Below are 16,207 nucleotides of genomic sequence, written 5' to 3'. Positions count from 1 at the left end.
TACTTCAGATACTGTCCTGCCTGTGGATACTGTTTCCTCTGCAAGAAGCACAGGATCTATTGTTACAGGGAGGGACAAGACAAAGAAGAACTAATAATGTTACATCCATCCTCCTAACCAAGTATGAGGTGCAGTTTTCTGCCAAAACTGAGTCACTGAGACTCACTTCACCTACTGGGAAACATGAAGTGTCTACTGTCAAGGAGAGCAAACACAAAAGGTTAGGGGATATTAATCATCATCAGTTCAAACATGTGATAAATAATGTTACCTCTTAGGAAAATGGCAGCAAAGGATGGAAAGGAACACCTTGTGTACTCACTATGTATGCTTGGAGGATCATTCGACACACTGAAGAGTCTGTTCTGCCAGCCACTGAAGGAGCAATGTGCATGCAAATGCAGATTGTGATGCATGTTGCAACAACAATGCCTGTTGTCTGGGCTCTTCAGTCGTATTTGGATCATTCCAGTGACTGGCAGAACAGGTTGCTCACAGAATTTCAGTGAAGGTCATAACCTGCAGCATTGCCCCAGATCTGATTGTGAGTCAAGTGAATGGCAGGAACCAGAGACTTTAAGAGGTTTTGTGACAAGTTAGGCTGTGACTTCCTAGACCTGGTCATTGGGTTGGGAACTGTAGGGTCCCCTTAAATGTTTCATGTGTGGACTACACAACAGAGGCTGCTACCCAAGTTGCTGACTGTTTATGTAGATGATTCTGCATCACGTTCACAAGACAGCTGTAGGAGACACACAAGTTTTAATATAAGATCCAAAGAAATGACCCTAGCAGGTAAGAGTATTAAAATCCCCACTGAGGCATTCCCAACAAACTGCCAGAGTTTGAAGTGCTGAGAAAAGTAGTGCAGCTCACATAGTAGTTACAGAAAGCTGTTTAAAATTTGGCATTGATAACAGTGAGATTTTTGGAGAAAATGTAAGCATATATTGAAAGGATAGGCTAAAGGGTAATAGAGGTGGTATATTTGTCACTAGACAAGAAACTCAAAACCATAAAGATTGCATGGGCAAGATTCAGGATCAACTGTGGGCATAAATTTATAATTGGATCTTTCTATCAACCACCAAATGGAATGGAAAACAATAGAGAAAACCCTAATCATTCTATCATCATCAGAAGAGACTTTAATCATCCAACAAACAACTGGGATGATTACAGTTTTGTAAGTGGTGGATTTGATAAGGCATCCCATGAAACATTACTAAATAGCTTCTCTTAAAACTACCTAGGTAGCTCAGAATATACTGGATCTAATGCTACCCATATGGAGATCTGAGCATGTAAGCACACTGCTTCCGGGATTCAGGTGGGCATGTTGGCCTCCTGCCAAATCCTTCTTGTGGGCTAATGATGAGGGCTGGTATGCTGGTCAGCCTGGGTGTGGTTCCTAGACAGTTTCACACATCTGACTAGGTGAATGCTGGACTGGTACCTATGTCACACCCCACTTATTCAATTTGCAAACATTTTGAAAATGTTCACACACTCTTGCCTGGTTAACACTAGACACAATGAGTGCTACATAAATTCCATCACAAGGGTAAATGGGTGGCAAAAGGAAGGCCATCCAGCCACCCTCTAATGTTAACAATGCCAAATCTGATAAAACCACTCTATGAAGATATGGGATATAGGAAAAAGAAAAAGAAGATATTGGGCCTAATAGCAACAAATATACCTTACCTCTTTGAAGATGATTTATTAGTTTCTCTGCTGCTCTGCAGTTGTATACTGAATTAATGAACATTCACTCCCCTTGCTAAAAGGTTCCTTATTTTACTCCATGGCTGATTTCACTTTTTATATTGAAGCCATTTTCTGGTAGAATCCAAAAATGGCTTTAATCTAAAATCTGAAACCAGTTGTGGAGTAAAATAAAGAACTGTCCAGCAACTGGATTAGATATTCATTAATTAATAAATTTTTGAGGATGTACACATTGAAATTGCAATCACTGATGATGATACAGTTGTAATAACAATGATTATTAAGTAAAAATGGCAGTTAAAACAAAAAGCAAACTACAGAAAGAGGCAGTAGTGTTATATCTCAATAATGAACATGAATGTTTTAGCTCTGTAGAGCAGCATGTATAAGAACTGTGGTTAAAGTTTAAAAGCATAGCTGAGTGTGCACTTGATAGATTCTAGATAGTAAAACACTTTATGATGGCAAGGACCCTCCAAAATACAAACTGCTCTGTAAAGAAACAGTGACTACTGTGTAATAGGTGTGAAACAAAGTATATGGCTTTAGATAAAGAGATAAATACATTTGGCAGTCAAGAGGGGAATGCATGAAGCCTTCAATGACTACCATAGCAGAATATTGCCCAAGATCTTTCACAACACCAAAGTTCTGTTAGTGGCACCAAAGTTAAGTGTCCAGTCACTCATGGATGAGACAAGAATGGAGAAAGCAGAAATGTTGAACTCTATTTTCAAACGTTCCTTTACAATGTAAAATCCACGGGTACTGCCTCAGTCTAATTCACGCACCACTGCAAAGATAAGTGAAATAGATATTAGTGCCAGTGGCATTGAGAAATTGAATGAAGCTCCATTATCCAGTGGAATATGTATCAGATTATGTACTGAATTTTCTGCTGCATTAGCCCCTAGTTTGACCATAATATATTGCGAATCTCTCTAAAGAAAACCATGCTCAGTAGTTAGAAGAAAGTAATGGTCACACCTGTCTACAAAAAGGGTAGCAGAAGTGATTACAAAACTAACTTCCAGTGTCCATGACATTCATTTGTTGCAGAATCTTAGAACATATTCTGAGCTCAAATGGAATGAGGTATCTTGAGCAGAATGACCCCTTCCATGTCAGTCAGCATAGATCCTGAAAACATCGATCATCTGAAAACCAACTCATACTCTTCTCATTACATCCTGGAAGCCAGGCATGCAGCATTTTTTTATTTCCAAAAGCATTTGATTCCGTATTACACTTACGCTTATTATCAAAAATATGGTTGTACGGTGTATCAAATGGAATTTGTGACTGGATTAAGGTTTTTCTGGTAGAGAGGACAGAGCGTGTTTTCTAATATCAACAGATGTAGAGGTAACTCCAGATATGCCCCTTGCTGTTTAGGCTGTATATTACTCAGACTTTTCACAGATGACGCTGTGATCTGTAATTTTTTTGAGTTATCAGTCTCCTGACTCGTTTGATGTGGCCTGCCACGAATGCACCTGCAGGGGTAACCTCTTCATCCCAGAGTAGAACTTGCACCCTAAATCCTCAGTTCTTTGTTGGATGTATTCAGATGTCCGTTTTTTCCTACATTCCCTCTTAGTACTATGCAGGTTATCCCCTGATGCCTGAACATACGAGGGGGGACCCAAAAGAAATCGGACTCCGAGGGTGCTGCCACTCGTAGACGTACTGCAGGGTTCTCACGCTAGATGGTGTTAGTAGAGACCTTCATGAAACAGCTGTGCAGACGGCGTCAATATAGAGCTGAACGTGCAAGTGTGGTATTGTGTTTCTCTGACTGTTGGCGGGTTACCTCTACGAAGTCGTTATGGCAACTTTAAAAGAACAAAGAGTGTGTGTGAAATTATGTTTCCTACTTAAAAAAACTGCAACAGAGATACACCAAATGCTTCAGGAAGCTTTCCAGGAGGATGCTATGAGCCGCACACAGGTTTTCGAGTGGTTTGGGCGCTTTAAACTTGGTGAGATGTGTGTTGAAGACCAAGCTCGTTCTGGACGCCCTTCAACATCGCAAAATGAGGAGAACATTGAAAAGGTCCGCCAAAAGATCAACGAGGATCATCGTCAAATGATCGACCAAATTTCAGCAGAGACAGGAATCAGTTGGAGCTCGTGCCAGCAGATTTTGAGTGAGGATTTGCACATGAGACGTGTTGCTGCTAAATTTGTTCCGCGCCTTCTCACACAGGAGCAAAAAACCATCCGCATGAATGTGTATCAGGACTTGAAAACAGATATTGCATATGATCCAAACTTCTTGAACAAAGTCATTACAGGGGATGAGAGTTGGTGTTATGGATATGACGCAGAAACCAAGCAAGCGTCAAGCCAGTGGAGGACTCCCAACTCTCCCAGACCAAAAAAAAAGCAAGGCAAGTGAGGTCAAATGTGAAGACAATGATCATTGTCTTTTTTGATGTTCGTGGAATTGTGATCGGGAATTCGTACCCCCTGGCTAGACTGTTAACCAGTACTTTTGCTTGGATGTTTTAAAGCGTCTGCGAGAGGATGTGAGGAGGAAATGCCTGGAACTTTGGCGATCAGGTGACTGGTTTCTGCATCACGACAACGCTCCAGCACACACGGCCTTACGAGTGATCCACTATTTGGCATCTCAGAGGTGGTCTGTCATTCCCCAAGCTCCATATTCGCCGGACCTAGCCCCGTGCGACTTTTTCTTATTTCCTCGAATGAAAACAAAAGCTAAAAGGGGAGCGTTATGACGATGTGGAGGCGGTAAAAACAGCTTCGAAAAGGGCACTGGACAATATAAAACTTTAAGAGTTCCAAACATGCTTCTAGCATGGAGAGTATTTTGAAGGTGACTTAAGTAATTTTGTAAAAAGGTTCATCAATAAATTTTTTATGACAACAATCCGGTTTCTTTTGGGTCCCCCTCGTATGTCCTATCACTCCACCCTTCTTCTTGTCAGTGTTTTCCATGTATTCCTTCCTTCACCGATAATGTGGAGAACCTCCTCATTTCTTATTTTATCAGTCCATCTGATTTTAACATTCTTCTGTAGCACCACATGTCAAACACTAATGAACTACTGCCTGAAAAAAACTGCACAAATATTCAGCCAGGTCTTGATGATAAGATTTTCAAATGGCACAAAAATTCAAAACTTTCTTTAAATGTTCAGAAATGTAAAATTCTGCACAAAAAAAAAAAAAAAAAAAAAAAAAAAAAAAAAAAAAAAAAAAAAAAAGTTCAATCCTATCCACCCACTATTGCCATCAGTTTTGAAAAATTTCTCAAAATATCTTATGTTTGTATATTCTGGAATAACAATGTTTGTAATAATAGCTGCACTCTCTGTCTGGGAATTCAGTCCTGTCCTGGCTGTATGCTGGTGTTCATAATAAAAATGCTTTCACTGTTAAGTGTCATACTTCATGACAACCATGCTTTTGGATTTGGACTCAGTTCTGTTTACGACTTAATAGTGAGTCACAATTGGAATCAGTCAACTCATACAAATACTTTGGGGTAACAATTTGTATACAATATGAAATGAAACAATCACTGAGACCCAGTTGCAAGTAAAGCAGGCGGCAGACTTCAGTTCATTGGTGGAATACTAGGGAAATGCAATCAGTCTACAAAGGAGACTGCTTACAAAACACTTGTGCCACCCGTCCTAGAATACTGTTCAAGTGTGTGGGACCTGTACCAAATAGGACTACAGGAGACATTGAATGTATACACTTTCTGATCAAAAATATCTGGACACCCCTATATAATGCAGAATTGACAATTAGATGTCATGAGAGGTGGATCCACCAGTATAAAAGGAGACAAGAGTACTTTGTTGTCAATACAGAAGCAGTGATAGAAGAAAGGAATGGTCTGAAGAGCTCATTGACTTCAAAACATAGATTAGTCATAGGATGTCACCAGTTCAACCCTTCTAAAGCTGCCCAAGTCAATTGTTGGTGATTGTGAAGTGGAAATACGGAGGAACATAAACAGCTAAATGAAGACCAGGCAGACCTCATTTACTGACCAATAGAGTCTGTCGAGCATTGTGGAGGGTGGTTGTAAAACATCACATGGAGTCATTAGAAGGAACCATTTGTGAGCTCTAAAATGCTACCAGCAGTCAAGCTAGCTTAGTCATTGTAAGTAGGAGTGTCTTGACAATGAATGACAGAAACATCTCATTTGGAGTGATGAAACACACTATATCTTGTGGCAATATGATTGAGGAGTTTGGGTTTGGTGAATGCCTGGTGAACTTTGCTTGAAATGATATGTAGTGCCAACAGTGAATTATGAAGGGGATGGTGTTATGGTACGGAAGTGTTTTTGTGGTTAACATGGTCCCCTATTTGTGCTTAAGAAAAAGCTAAATGCAGAATGATATGAACAAATTGTGCGTGTGTTCTGCATGCATTACAGGAACATTGTGGATACTATGATTGTCTGTATCAGCATGACAATGCACTCTGTCATAAAGCAGCATCTGTGAGGTATGGTTTGTGAAGAATAACATTCCTGAAATGAGTTGGCCTGCCCAGAGTCCCAACCTGAACCCAGTGGGACACTATTGAGATGAGTTAGAATATCAACTTTGCTTCAGACCCATGTCCAACCTCGTGTGGCTTAGACTCTTGAGGAAGAATGGGCTGCCAGTCATTCATTGACGTTGAGGTACCTCATTGGAAGTGTCCCCAGCAAGTTCAAGCCATCATAAAGGTGAAGGATGGACACACTCCACATTAAAGTCCACTAATAGGTGTCCAGATACTTTCCTCAGATAGTGTATCTGTGTGAGCAGTAGTTGATGTATGTAGCATGTATGATGTATGCTCAAAGTATTTTCATTAGGGGGAATATAGTGGGGAAGCCAGTGGGCATTCTAGTGAGATCCTCTCCTGTGAATGCAGAAACTGTAGTAGAAATAAGTTGACAGAGGAGCAGGAGCGTAAGATCTGTGCCCTTCAGGTGTAGTTACAATACACAAAGAACGGACTAGATAGCTTGAGGAGGGTGAAGGGTGCTGGGGAATGGGAAATGGCAGTTGGCAAGAAGGCAGTTAGGAGGAGGAAGTATTCAGACAGTTGTACTTTTGCAAATATGCAATAGATTTGACCAACTGTCATTGTTGAGTGGAGAGGAGCCTCTTGTAGCTGTAGACATAGGAAACATGCAGCAGTTATCTGCAGTTAGGAAGCCTAAGTTAGTTGAAAAGTCTAACAGAAAGAAGAAGGCTCTGCTGCTAGGTGGTTTGCACGGTAGAGGTGTGGGCCAGCAGTTGCAGGAAGTGTTGGGGAGTGAGTACCGAGTCACCAGCATTGTGAAGTCTAGTGCAGGGTTGGCTCAGGTAACTGATAGCATAGGGGAGTTATGTAAGAATTTTAAAAAAAGAGGATCAGGTAGTGATTGTGGGTGGAGCAGCAGATAGTCTAGATAGGGACTGGGAATGTGATGTAGGTGGTGACCTGGTTAAGATAGCTGCTCAAACTGGTGGCACTAATGTGCACTTTATGCAACTGTTTCAGCATTACGATTGGCCTCATCTTAATGTTGCTGTAGGTGTGTTGACATGGGGCAGGAGAAGGCACTGACAGCAGAGGGCATGGGTCACATTGCAGTGGTGCCAGTTGAGTCTGTCAAGAGATTGGATTTCACTAGGCATGGCTGCATCTCAATAGGTATGGGAAGGGGAAGCTGGCTAAGCTTGTAGGTGACAGTTTAGTGGATGATGTCGGGCTTACTCATGGAAAAATTCCTATAGTAGTTGGTGTTAGAGCTGCACCTTTTTTAGATTGAAGTCAGCTGCCTAAAGGAAGTCCCTGTAACAAAGGAATCACCTTCAGAGGGGGTCAGGTATCCAAGCAGAGAAGGAATTAGCATATTTCATCAGAATATAAGAGGTATCAGAGATAAAGTTAGTGAACTGCTTCTAGATATTGACTCTGGCATTATTGCTATATCGGCACACCACTTAAATAATTTGACAATTCAGAGGCTTACTTTACCAGGATACAGATTAGCTGGCTGTTTTTCAAGGAGTTCCTTGCACAATGTGGGAGTGGCCATGTACGTAAAAAGCAGTATTCCATTTGAGTGTACCGAGCGAGGTGGCGCAGTGGTTAGCGCACTGGACTCGCATTCGGGAGGACGACGGTTCAATCCCGTCTCCGGCCATCCTGATTTAGGTTTTCCGTGATTTCCCTAAATCGTTTCAGGCAAATGCCGGGATGGTTCCTTTGAAAGGGCACGGCCGATTTCCTTCCCCATCCTTCCGTAACCCGAGCTTGCGCTCCGTCTCTAATGACCTTGTTGTCGACGGGACGTTAAACACTAACCACCACCACCTCCATTTGAGTGTGTAGACGTATCACGGCACTATACTGAACAGATATTTGAATGTTGTGCAGAGGTAGTTGAATTTAGTGAAACTAAACTTCTAATTGTTGTTGTTTACAGGTCCCTTAACTCTGGCTTCAGACCATTTCTGCTCAAGCTAGGATTCATGGTTCACTTTATAGTTAACTTTATAGGAAATACCAAAAATTAGTTATATGTAGTGACTTCAATATTAATTTTGTATATGACTGTGCAAGAAAAAGGATGTTGGTAGATTTCTTAAACTCATATGATCTGATGCAGACTGGTTTTTCCAACCAGGGTGCAGGGGAATAGTAGCACAGCCATAGATAATATTTTTATTGATAATATTCTTCTCGGGTATGCAGCCGGATCATAACGTCTTCATGATCCGGCTGCATACCCGAGAAGAATATTATAAATTATTACGCCGGGAAAGCCTTCGTAGTCACAATATTTTTATTCATTCTTCATTACTAAATGGCATTCAGGAACTAAAAAATTATGAGGCATGCGGTGAAGACCACATATTTGCAGAAATCTGAAAGAATGCTGGAAAACCTGCAGTCATAAATCTCCACCAACATCTAATTGAAATATGAATCAGAGAAAATTCCAGAGCACTGGACCTCCATTATTTAAAAAAGGAGATAGAACCCACCCAGATAATTACAGAGGAATAACCCTTCTGGGCTGCACATACAAAATTTTCTCTCGCATAATTTACAATAGGATCAAAAACATTCTGGAACCACAACTTGGAGAACATCAAGGAGGATTTCAACCATACAGAAGCTGCTCAGACTAAATTCTTTACCAAAACTAATAATGGGGTATTACAAGTATAGAAACAAACAGTTATTCATCTCAGTCATAGATTTAAAAAAAGCATATGATAGTGTTCATAGACCCACACTTCTAAAAATCCTTAGAGCATATAGCCTCCATCCCAAACTGGTTAGACTCATTCAGCTAATTTTAACTAACACAAATTCAAAGGTGAAGTTTAAAGGAGAAATGTCAAAAGCTTTCACAGTAGAAACAGGAGTCAGACAAGGTGATGGATTGTCCTCTTTGCTTTTAAATGTGGCCTTTGATTACATCATGACAATCTGGCAAAAAGAAAATCCGTGTAAAATCAAAATTGGAGGATAGCCCTTGACGTGGAAGAAGTTCGTGCTCAGATCACAAGTCTCCAGAAAATTGCTTCAAAAATATGATTACAAATATCCTTTGAGAAAACTGAAATCATGCCTGTGAAACCTCTTTGCATAGATAAAATCTTCATAAATGATCAAGCAATTAACATAGTTCTACAATTTAAATATCTTGGAGAAATTATGTTGCACAACTTGGTTGAGAAAGCAACATGGATAAATAGAACAACAAAATGAAAAAAGCACAATTTCTAACCTGGTCAACATATAATAAGAAATGACTGTCAATAGACAATAAGATCCAACATAACAAAACTGTAACACTCTCGGAAGCAACTTAGGCTTGTGAAACTCTGTTCCAAATTAAAAATGAAAGAAGAACCAATCAACTCCAAGACTGAATGAAGAATTATAAGAACATGCATCAATAAAAAATACCAGATTGATGGAGTCTGGAGAATCCTCCATAATGAAACTGTCTATTGTGAGATTGACCCAATCACCAGCACAATGAAGAAGAAAAGAATCTCATATTTCTTTTCTACATCTACATCTACATCTACATTGATACTCCGCAAGCCACCCAACGGTGTGTGGCGGAGGGCACTTTACGTGCCACTGTCATTACCTCCCTTTCCTGTTCCAGTCGCGTATGGTTCGTGGGAAGAACGACTGTCTGAAAGCCTCCGTGCGTGCTCTAATCTCTCTAATTTTACATTCGTGATCTCCTCGGGAAGTATAAGTAGGGGGAAGCAATATATTCGATACCTCATCCAGAAACGCACCCTCTCGAAACCTGGCGAGCAAGCTACACCGCGATGCAGAGCGCCTCTCTTGCAGAGTCTGCCACTTGAGTTTATTAAACATCTCCGTAACGCTATCACGGTTACCAAATAACCCAGTGACGAAACGCGCCGCTCTTCTTTGGATCTTCTCTATCTCCTCTGTCAACCCGACCTGGTACGGATCCCACACTGATGAGCAATACTCAAGTATAGGTCGAACGAGTGTTTTGTAAGCCACCTCCTTTGTTGATGGACTACATTTTCTAAGCACTCTCCCAATGAATCTCAACCTGGTACCCGCCTTACCAACAATTAGCTTTATATGATCATTCCACTTCAAATCGTTCCGTACGCATACTCCCAGATATTTTACAGAAGTAACTGCTACCAGTGTTTGTTCCGCTATCATATAATCATACAATAAAGGATCCTTCTTTCTATGTATTCACAATACATTACATTTGTCTATGTTAAGGGTCAGTTGCCACTCCCTGCACCAAGTGCCTATCCGCTGCAGATCTTCCTGTATTTTGCTACAATTTTCTAATGCAGCAACTTCTCTGTATACTACAGCATCATCCGCGAAAAGCCGCATGGAACTTCCGACACTATCTACTAAGTCATTTATATATATTGTGAAAAGCAATGGTCCCATAACACTCCCCTGTGGCACGCCAGAGGTTACTTCAACGTCTGTAGACGTCTCTCCATTGATAACAACATGCTGTGTTCTGTTTGCTAAAAACTCTTCAATCCAGCCACACAGCTGGTCTGATATTCCGTAGGCTCTTACTTTGTTTATCAGGCGACAGTGCGGAACTGTGTCGAACGCCTTCCGGAAGTCAAGAAAAATAGCATCTACCTGGGAGCCTGTATCTAATATTTTCTGGGTCTCATGAACAAATAAGGCGAGTTGGGTCTCACACGATCGCTGTTTCCGGAATCCATGTTGATTCCTACATAGTAGATTCTGGGTTTCCAGAAATGACATGATACGCGAGCAAAAAACATGTTCTAAAATTCTACAAGAGATCGACGTAAGAGATATAGGTCTATAGTTTTGCGCATCTGCTCGACGACCCTTCTTGAAGACTGGGACTATCTGTGCTCTTTTCCAATCATTTGGAACCCTCCGTTCCTCTAGAGACTTGCGGTACACGGCTGTTAGAAGGGGGGCAAGTTCTTTCGCGTACTCTGTGTAGAATCGAATTGGTATCCCGTCAGGTCCAGTGGACTTTCCTCTATTGAGTGATTCCAGTTGCTTTTCTATTCCTTGGACACTTATTTCGATGTCAGCCATTTTTTCGTTTGTGCGAGGATTTAGAGAAGGAACTGCAGTGCGGTCTTCCTCTGTGAAACAGCTCTGGAAAAAGGTGTTTAGTATTTCAGCTTTACGCGTGTCATCCTCTGTTTCAATGCCATCATCATCCCGTAGTGTCTGGATATGCTGTTTCGAGCCACTTACTGATTTAACGTAAGACCAGAACTTCCTAGGATTTTCTGTCAAGTCGGTACATAGAATTTTACTTTCGAATTCAATGAACGCTTCACGCATAGCCCTCCTTACGCTAACTTTGACATCGTTTAGCTTCAGTTTGTCTGAGAGGTTTTGGCTGCGTTTAAACTTGGAGTGGAGCTCTCTTTGCTTTCGCAGTAGTTTCCTAACTTTGTTGTTGTACCACGGTGGGTTTTTCCCGTCCCTCACAGTTTTACTCGGCACGTACCTGTCTAAAACGCATTTTACGATTGCCTTGAACTTTTTCCATAAACACTCAACATTGTCAGTGTCGGAACAGAAATTTTCGTTTTGATCTGTTAGGTAGTCTGAAATCTGCCTTCTATTACTCTTGCTAAACAGATAAACCTTCCTCCCTTTTTCTATATTCCTATTAACTTCCATATTCAGGGATGCTGCAACGGCCTTATGATCACTGATTCCCTGTTCTGTACATACAGATTCGAAAAGTTCGGGTCTGTTTGTTATCAGTAGGTCCAAGATGTTATCTCCACGAGTCGGTTCTCTGTTTAATTGCTCGAGGAAATTTTCGGATAGTGCACTCAGTATAATGTCACTCGATGCTCTGTCCCTACCACCCGTCCTAAACATCTGAGTGTCCCAGTCTATATCTGGTAAATTGAAATCTCCACCTAAGACTATAACATGCTGAGAAAATTTATGTGAAATGTATTCCAAATTTTCTCTCAGTTGTTCTGCCACTAATGCTGCTGAGTCGGGAGGTCGGTAAAAGGAGCCAATTATTAACCTAGTTCGGTTGTTTAGTGTAACCTCCACCCATAATAATTCACAGGAACTATCCACTTCTACTTCACTACAGGATAAACTACTACTAACAGCGATGAACACTCCACCACCGGTTGCATGCAATCTATCCTTTCTAAACACCGTGTGTACCTTTGTAAAAATTTCGGCAGAATTTATCTCTGGCTTAAGCCAGCTTTCTGTACCTATAACGATTTCAGCTTCGGTGCTTTCTATCAGCGCTTGAAGTTCCGGTACTTTACCAACGCAGCTTCGACAGTTGACAATTACAATACCGATTGCTGCTTGGTCCCCGCATGTCCTGACTTTGCCCCGCACCCGTTGAGGCTGTTGCCCTTTCTGTACTTGCCCAAGGCCATCTAACCTAAAAAACCGCCCAGCCCACGCCACACAACCCCTGCTACCCGTGTAGCCGCTTGTTGCGTGTAGTGGACTCCTGACCTATCCAGCGGAACCCGAAACCCCACCACCCTATGGCGCAAGTCGAGGAATCTGCAGCCCACACGGTCGCAGAACCGTCTCAGCCTCTGATTCAGACCCTCCACTCGGCTCTGTACCAAAGGTCCGCAGTCAGTCCTGTCGACGATGCTGCAGATGGTGAGCTCTTTTATGTCTTATGACTGCCTGACAACAGGATTTTAAAACTAGTTATGAGAAGTCTCTGACAGAAGACAAGAGGACGGTGGGTCAAAGAAATTCAGCAAGATCTTGAAGCAGTCGGACTTGCGCAGAGAACAAAAACAAAATTAACACTCTCCTTAATAATCATAAATTTTCAGCATAAATGACGCACCGAAGACTGGTAGAGATTTCAGACGAGTTAAGAAAATTGCGTTAGGAACAAATGAAAAAGTACTGGACGGAGTGCAAGAAGTAAGTAGTCCAATTTTCAGAGAGAAAGTGAACATGGAGTGACTGAAGTGGTCCAATATGGCCAATCCAGTTAATAAAAAATGGGATTCTGTTAGTAAAAGGGTGAATGGCCTTTCAGACCATAATGCACAAATTTTAACACTAAAAGACTTTTGCACTCAAACAGATGTCACATATAATTACAAACCATGTAGGAAAGCTAATCGAATGGCAACAGAGTTTTTTTAAACCTCATTAAGGAACATGAGTGGCAGGACGTTTACAGTGCCGATAACACATATGACAAATACAATGCTTTCCTTAACACATTTCTCATGCTCTTTGAGAGTTGTTTTCCATCAGAACATTCTAAACGAGGTACTAGCAGTAAAAGGCAGTCTGGGTGGCTGACTAGTGGAATAAGAATATCATGTAAAGCAAAGTGGGAATTATATCAAAATGTTAGAAGTAGTCACAATCAAGCTGCAGTAGCCTACTACAAACAGTACTGTAGGGTGCTTGAAAATGTTATTAGAAAGGCAAAGAGTATGTGGTATACAAATAGAACAGCTAATTCACAGGATAAAATTAAAACCATATGATCAGTTGTGAAGGAAGTGTCTGGTCAGCAGCACAAGGTCAACGATATAAAGTCACTTCATAGTAAAAATATTTCTGTAACTAATAAGTCAGATATATGTACAGTATTTAACAGTCATTTTCTGAGTATTACTGGTGAATTAAATAAAAACTTAGTTTCTACAGTGAATCATTTAACTTCCATGGTAAATGCTTTTCCGAGACTGATGTCTGAAATACTACTCTGTGATGCTGGCAAGGGGGAGACTGAGACAACAATTAAATCACTGAAGACTCTCTTGGATGTTATGGAGTTCCTAGCAGAATATTAAAGTACTGTGCTGCACATCTTAGCCTTGTACTTAGCCATATTTGTAAGTTTTCCTTTAAGAATGGTCAGTTTCCTGAACGATTAAATTACTCAGTAGTAAAGCTGCTTTATAAAAAGAGAGAAAGGGATATGTTGACAATTTCAGACCTATTTCTATGCCATCAGTTTTTGTTAAAGTTATTGAAAAGGCTGTGTATGTAAGAATAATTGATCATTTTATATCACATAATTTGCTATCAAATGTACAATTGGGCTTTAGAATTCGTTTAACAACTGAAAATACTATATTCTCTTTTCTCTGTGAGGTACTGGATGGATTAAACAGCCGGCCTGTGTGGCCGTGCGGTTCTAAGTGTGTCAGTTTGGAACCGCGTGACCGCTACGGTCGCAGGTTCGAATCCTGACTTGGGCATGGATGTGTGTGATGTCCTTACGTTAGTTAGGTTTAAGTAGTTCTAAGTTCTAGGGGACTGATGACCTCAGTAGTTAAGTCCCATAGTGCTCAGAGCCATGGATTAAACAAAGGGTTTTGAATGCTAGGCATATTTTTTATTTAACTAAGGCATTTGATTGTGTTGAACACAAAATATTGCTCCAGAACTTGGACCATTATGAAATACAGGGAGCATCTCACAATTGGTTCACCTGTTACTTTAACAGCAGATAGCAAAAGGTCATAATTCACAGTGTTGAGAATGGCTGTGATGTGGGGTGTGAGTGGGGTATGGTCAAATGGGGGTGCTCCTGTTCCTTATTTATATAAATGATATGCCCTGTAGTATTACAGGTAATTCTAAGATATTCGTGTTTGCTGATGACACTAGCTTGGTATGGTGGCTAGAGTCTCACAGTTTACTAATGACTGCACAGTGTGGATTTCGAGCACACTGTTCTGCAGTTGACCATCTTGTAACTTTGCCCACCCATGTCATGAATGGTTTTCGACGAAAATCCCGCCATCCATTTTTTTTTTTTTACACTAGCCCGGTTGAGAGTGTATGCTGAAGCTGCTGAAATACCACTGGGACTTTCTCCTCAGCTGGTATGCATGCTGTTTGTCTGCCATACATGGACACCTGCCCAATATGGGGCAAATCCCTATTCTCTGTTACCTCTTGGAGTCCGCTTTCACACTTGCTCCAGTGGCTTAACTTCACACTACCTGCAATCTTCCTGGTAGGTGTGAACCCTTCACCACCTTGGCTTCGTGAAGCGGCCCTTGTTAACCTTGGCCTTCATTCACTTCCTAAGGACATTACCCTAGCCTCTCTCTATGGCCTTCAGTTTCATGGCCTTCGCATGGAACTTGGCGATACTACCTTTCTGTACACTGATGGCTCTCAGACTGACTGTATTGCCATTGGCGCCAATGTTTTTGATATCAGCTTCTGGCACACTGTTCAGTATTTACAGCCGAGCTCTTCGCCCTTTTATCAGGCCATGTAGCACATCCAGCAACACAGACTTTTCAATTGTGTCCTCTGCTCAGACAGTCTCAGCATCCTTGAAAGTCTGTGAGCACTGTACACTGCCAGTGCAACAGGTCCAGGAAAACTGTCACTTGCTTACTTCTGGTACAGCCAGAGTGATGTTTATGTTGGTTCCTGGTCATGTCAGTCTGTCAGGAAACGAGGCTGCTGCCAAGGCAGCAGTCCTCTTACCTCAGCCCACTAGTTCCTATATTCCCTCCAATGATCTCTGCTTTGTCGTCTGTCAGGAGGTGGTGTCACTTTGGCATCGCCATTGGTCCTTTCTTCATGGGAATAAGCTCTGGGTTATTAAGCCTCTCCCAGTGGTGTGGACAACCTCCTCTCGGCCCTCCCACAAGGAGGTCATTTTTACTAGGTTTCGTATTGGGCACTGCCTTTTTAGCCATCGTCATCTGTTAAGTTGCGCTCCCCCACCACTTTGTACACATTGCACCCAAGTTTTAACTCTCCGCCACTTCTGACAAAATGTACATTTTTTAACCACTTACTTTCCCACTTGGGTTTGCCATCTGAGTTATCGGCCACTTTAGCAAATGATGCGCGGGCTGTCGACTGTGTTTTACTTCTTATCTATCATAGCAATATGGTGAAGGCCATTTAATTTTTAGTTCTAGACATCAGTTTCTGTATAGTGTCTTTT

General features: G+C 41.4%; 1 non-coding gene across 1 annotated transcript; it reads left to right on the top strand.

Moving 5' to 3' along the window:
- The first annotated feature begins 7,836 nt into the window (after positions 1-7,836).
- Trnaa-cgc lies at positions 7,837-7,909 on the top strand. Its single transcript has one exon. It is a non-coding gene; the product is annotated as a tRNA-Ala (tRNA).
- The last annotated feature ends 8,298 nt before the right edge of the window (positions 7,910-16,207 follow it).

Source organism: Schistocerca americana, chromosome 2 (genome assembly GCF_021461395.2).
Source record: "Schistocerca americana isolate TAMUIC-IGC-003095 chromosome 2, iqSchAmer2.1, whole genome shotgun sequence".
Taxonomy (NCBI): domain Eukaryota; kingdom Metazoa; phylum Arthropoda; class Insecta; order Orthoptera; family Acrididae; genus Schistocerca; species Schistocerca americana.
The sequence above is the reverse complement of the archived record's forward strand: the minus strand, read 5'-3'. Positions and strand labels throughout refer to the sequence as shown.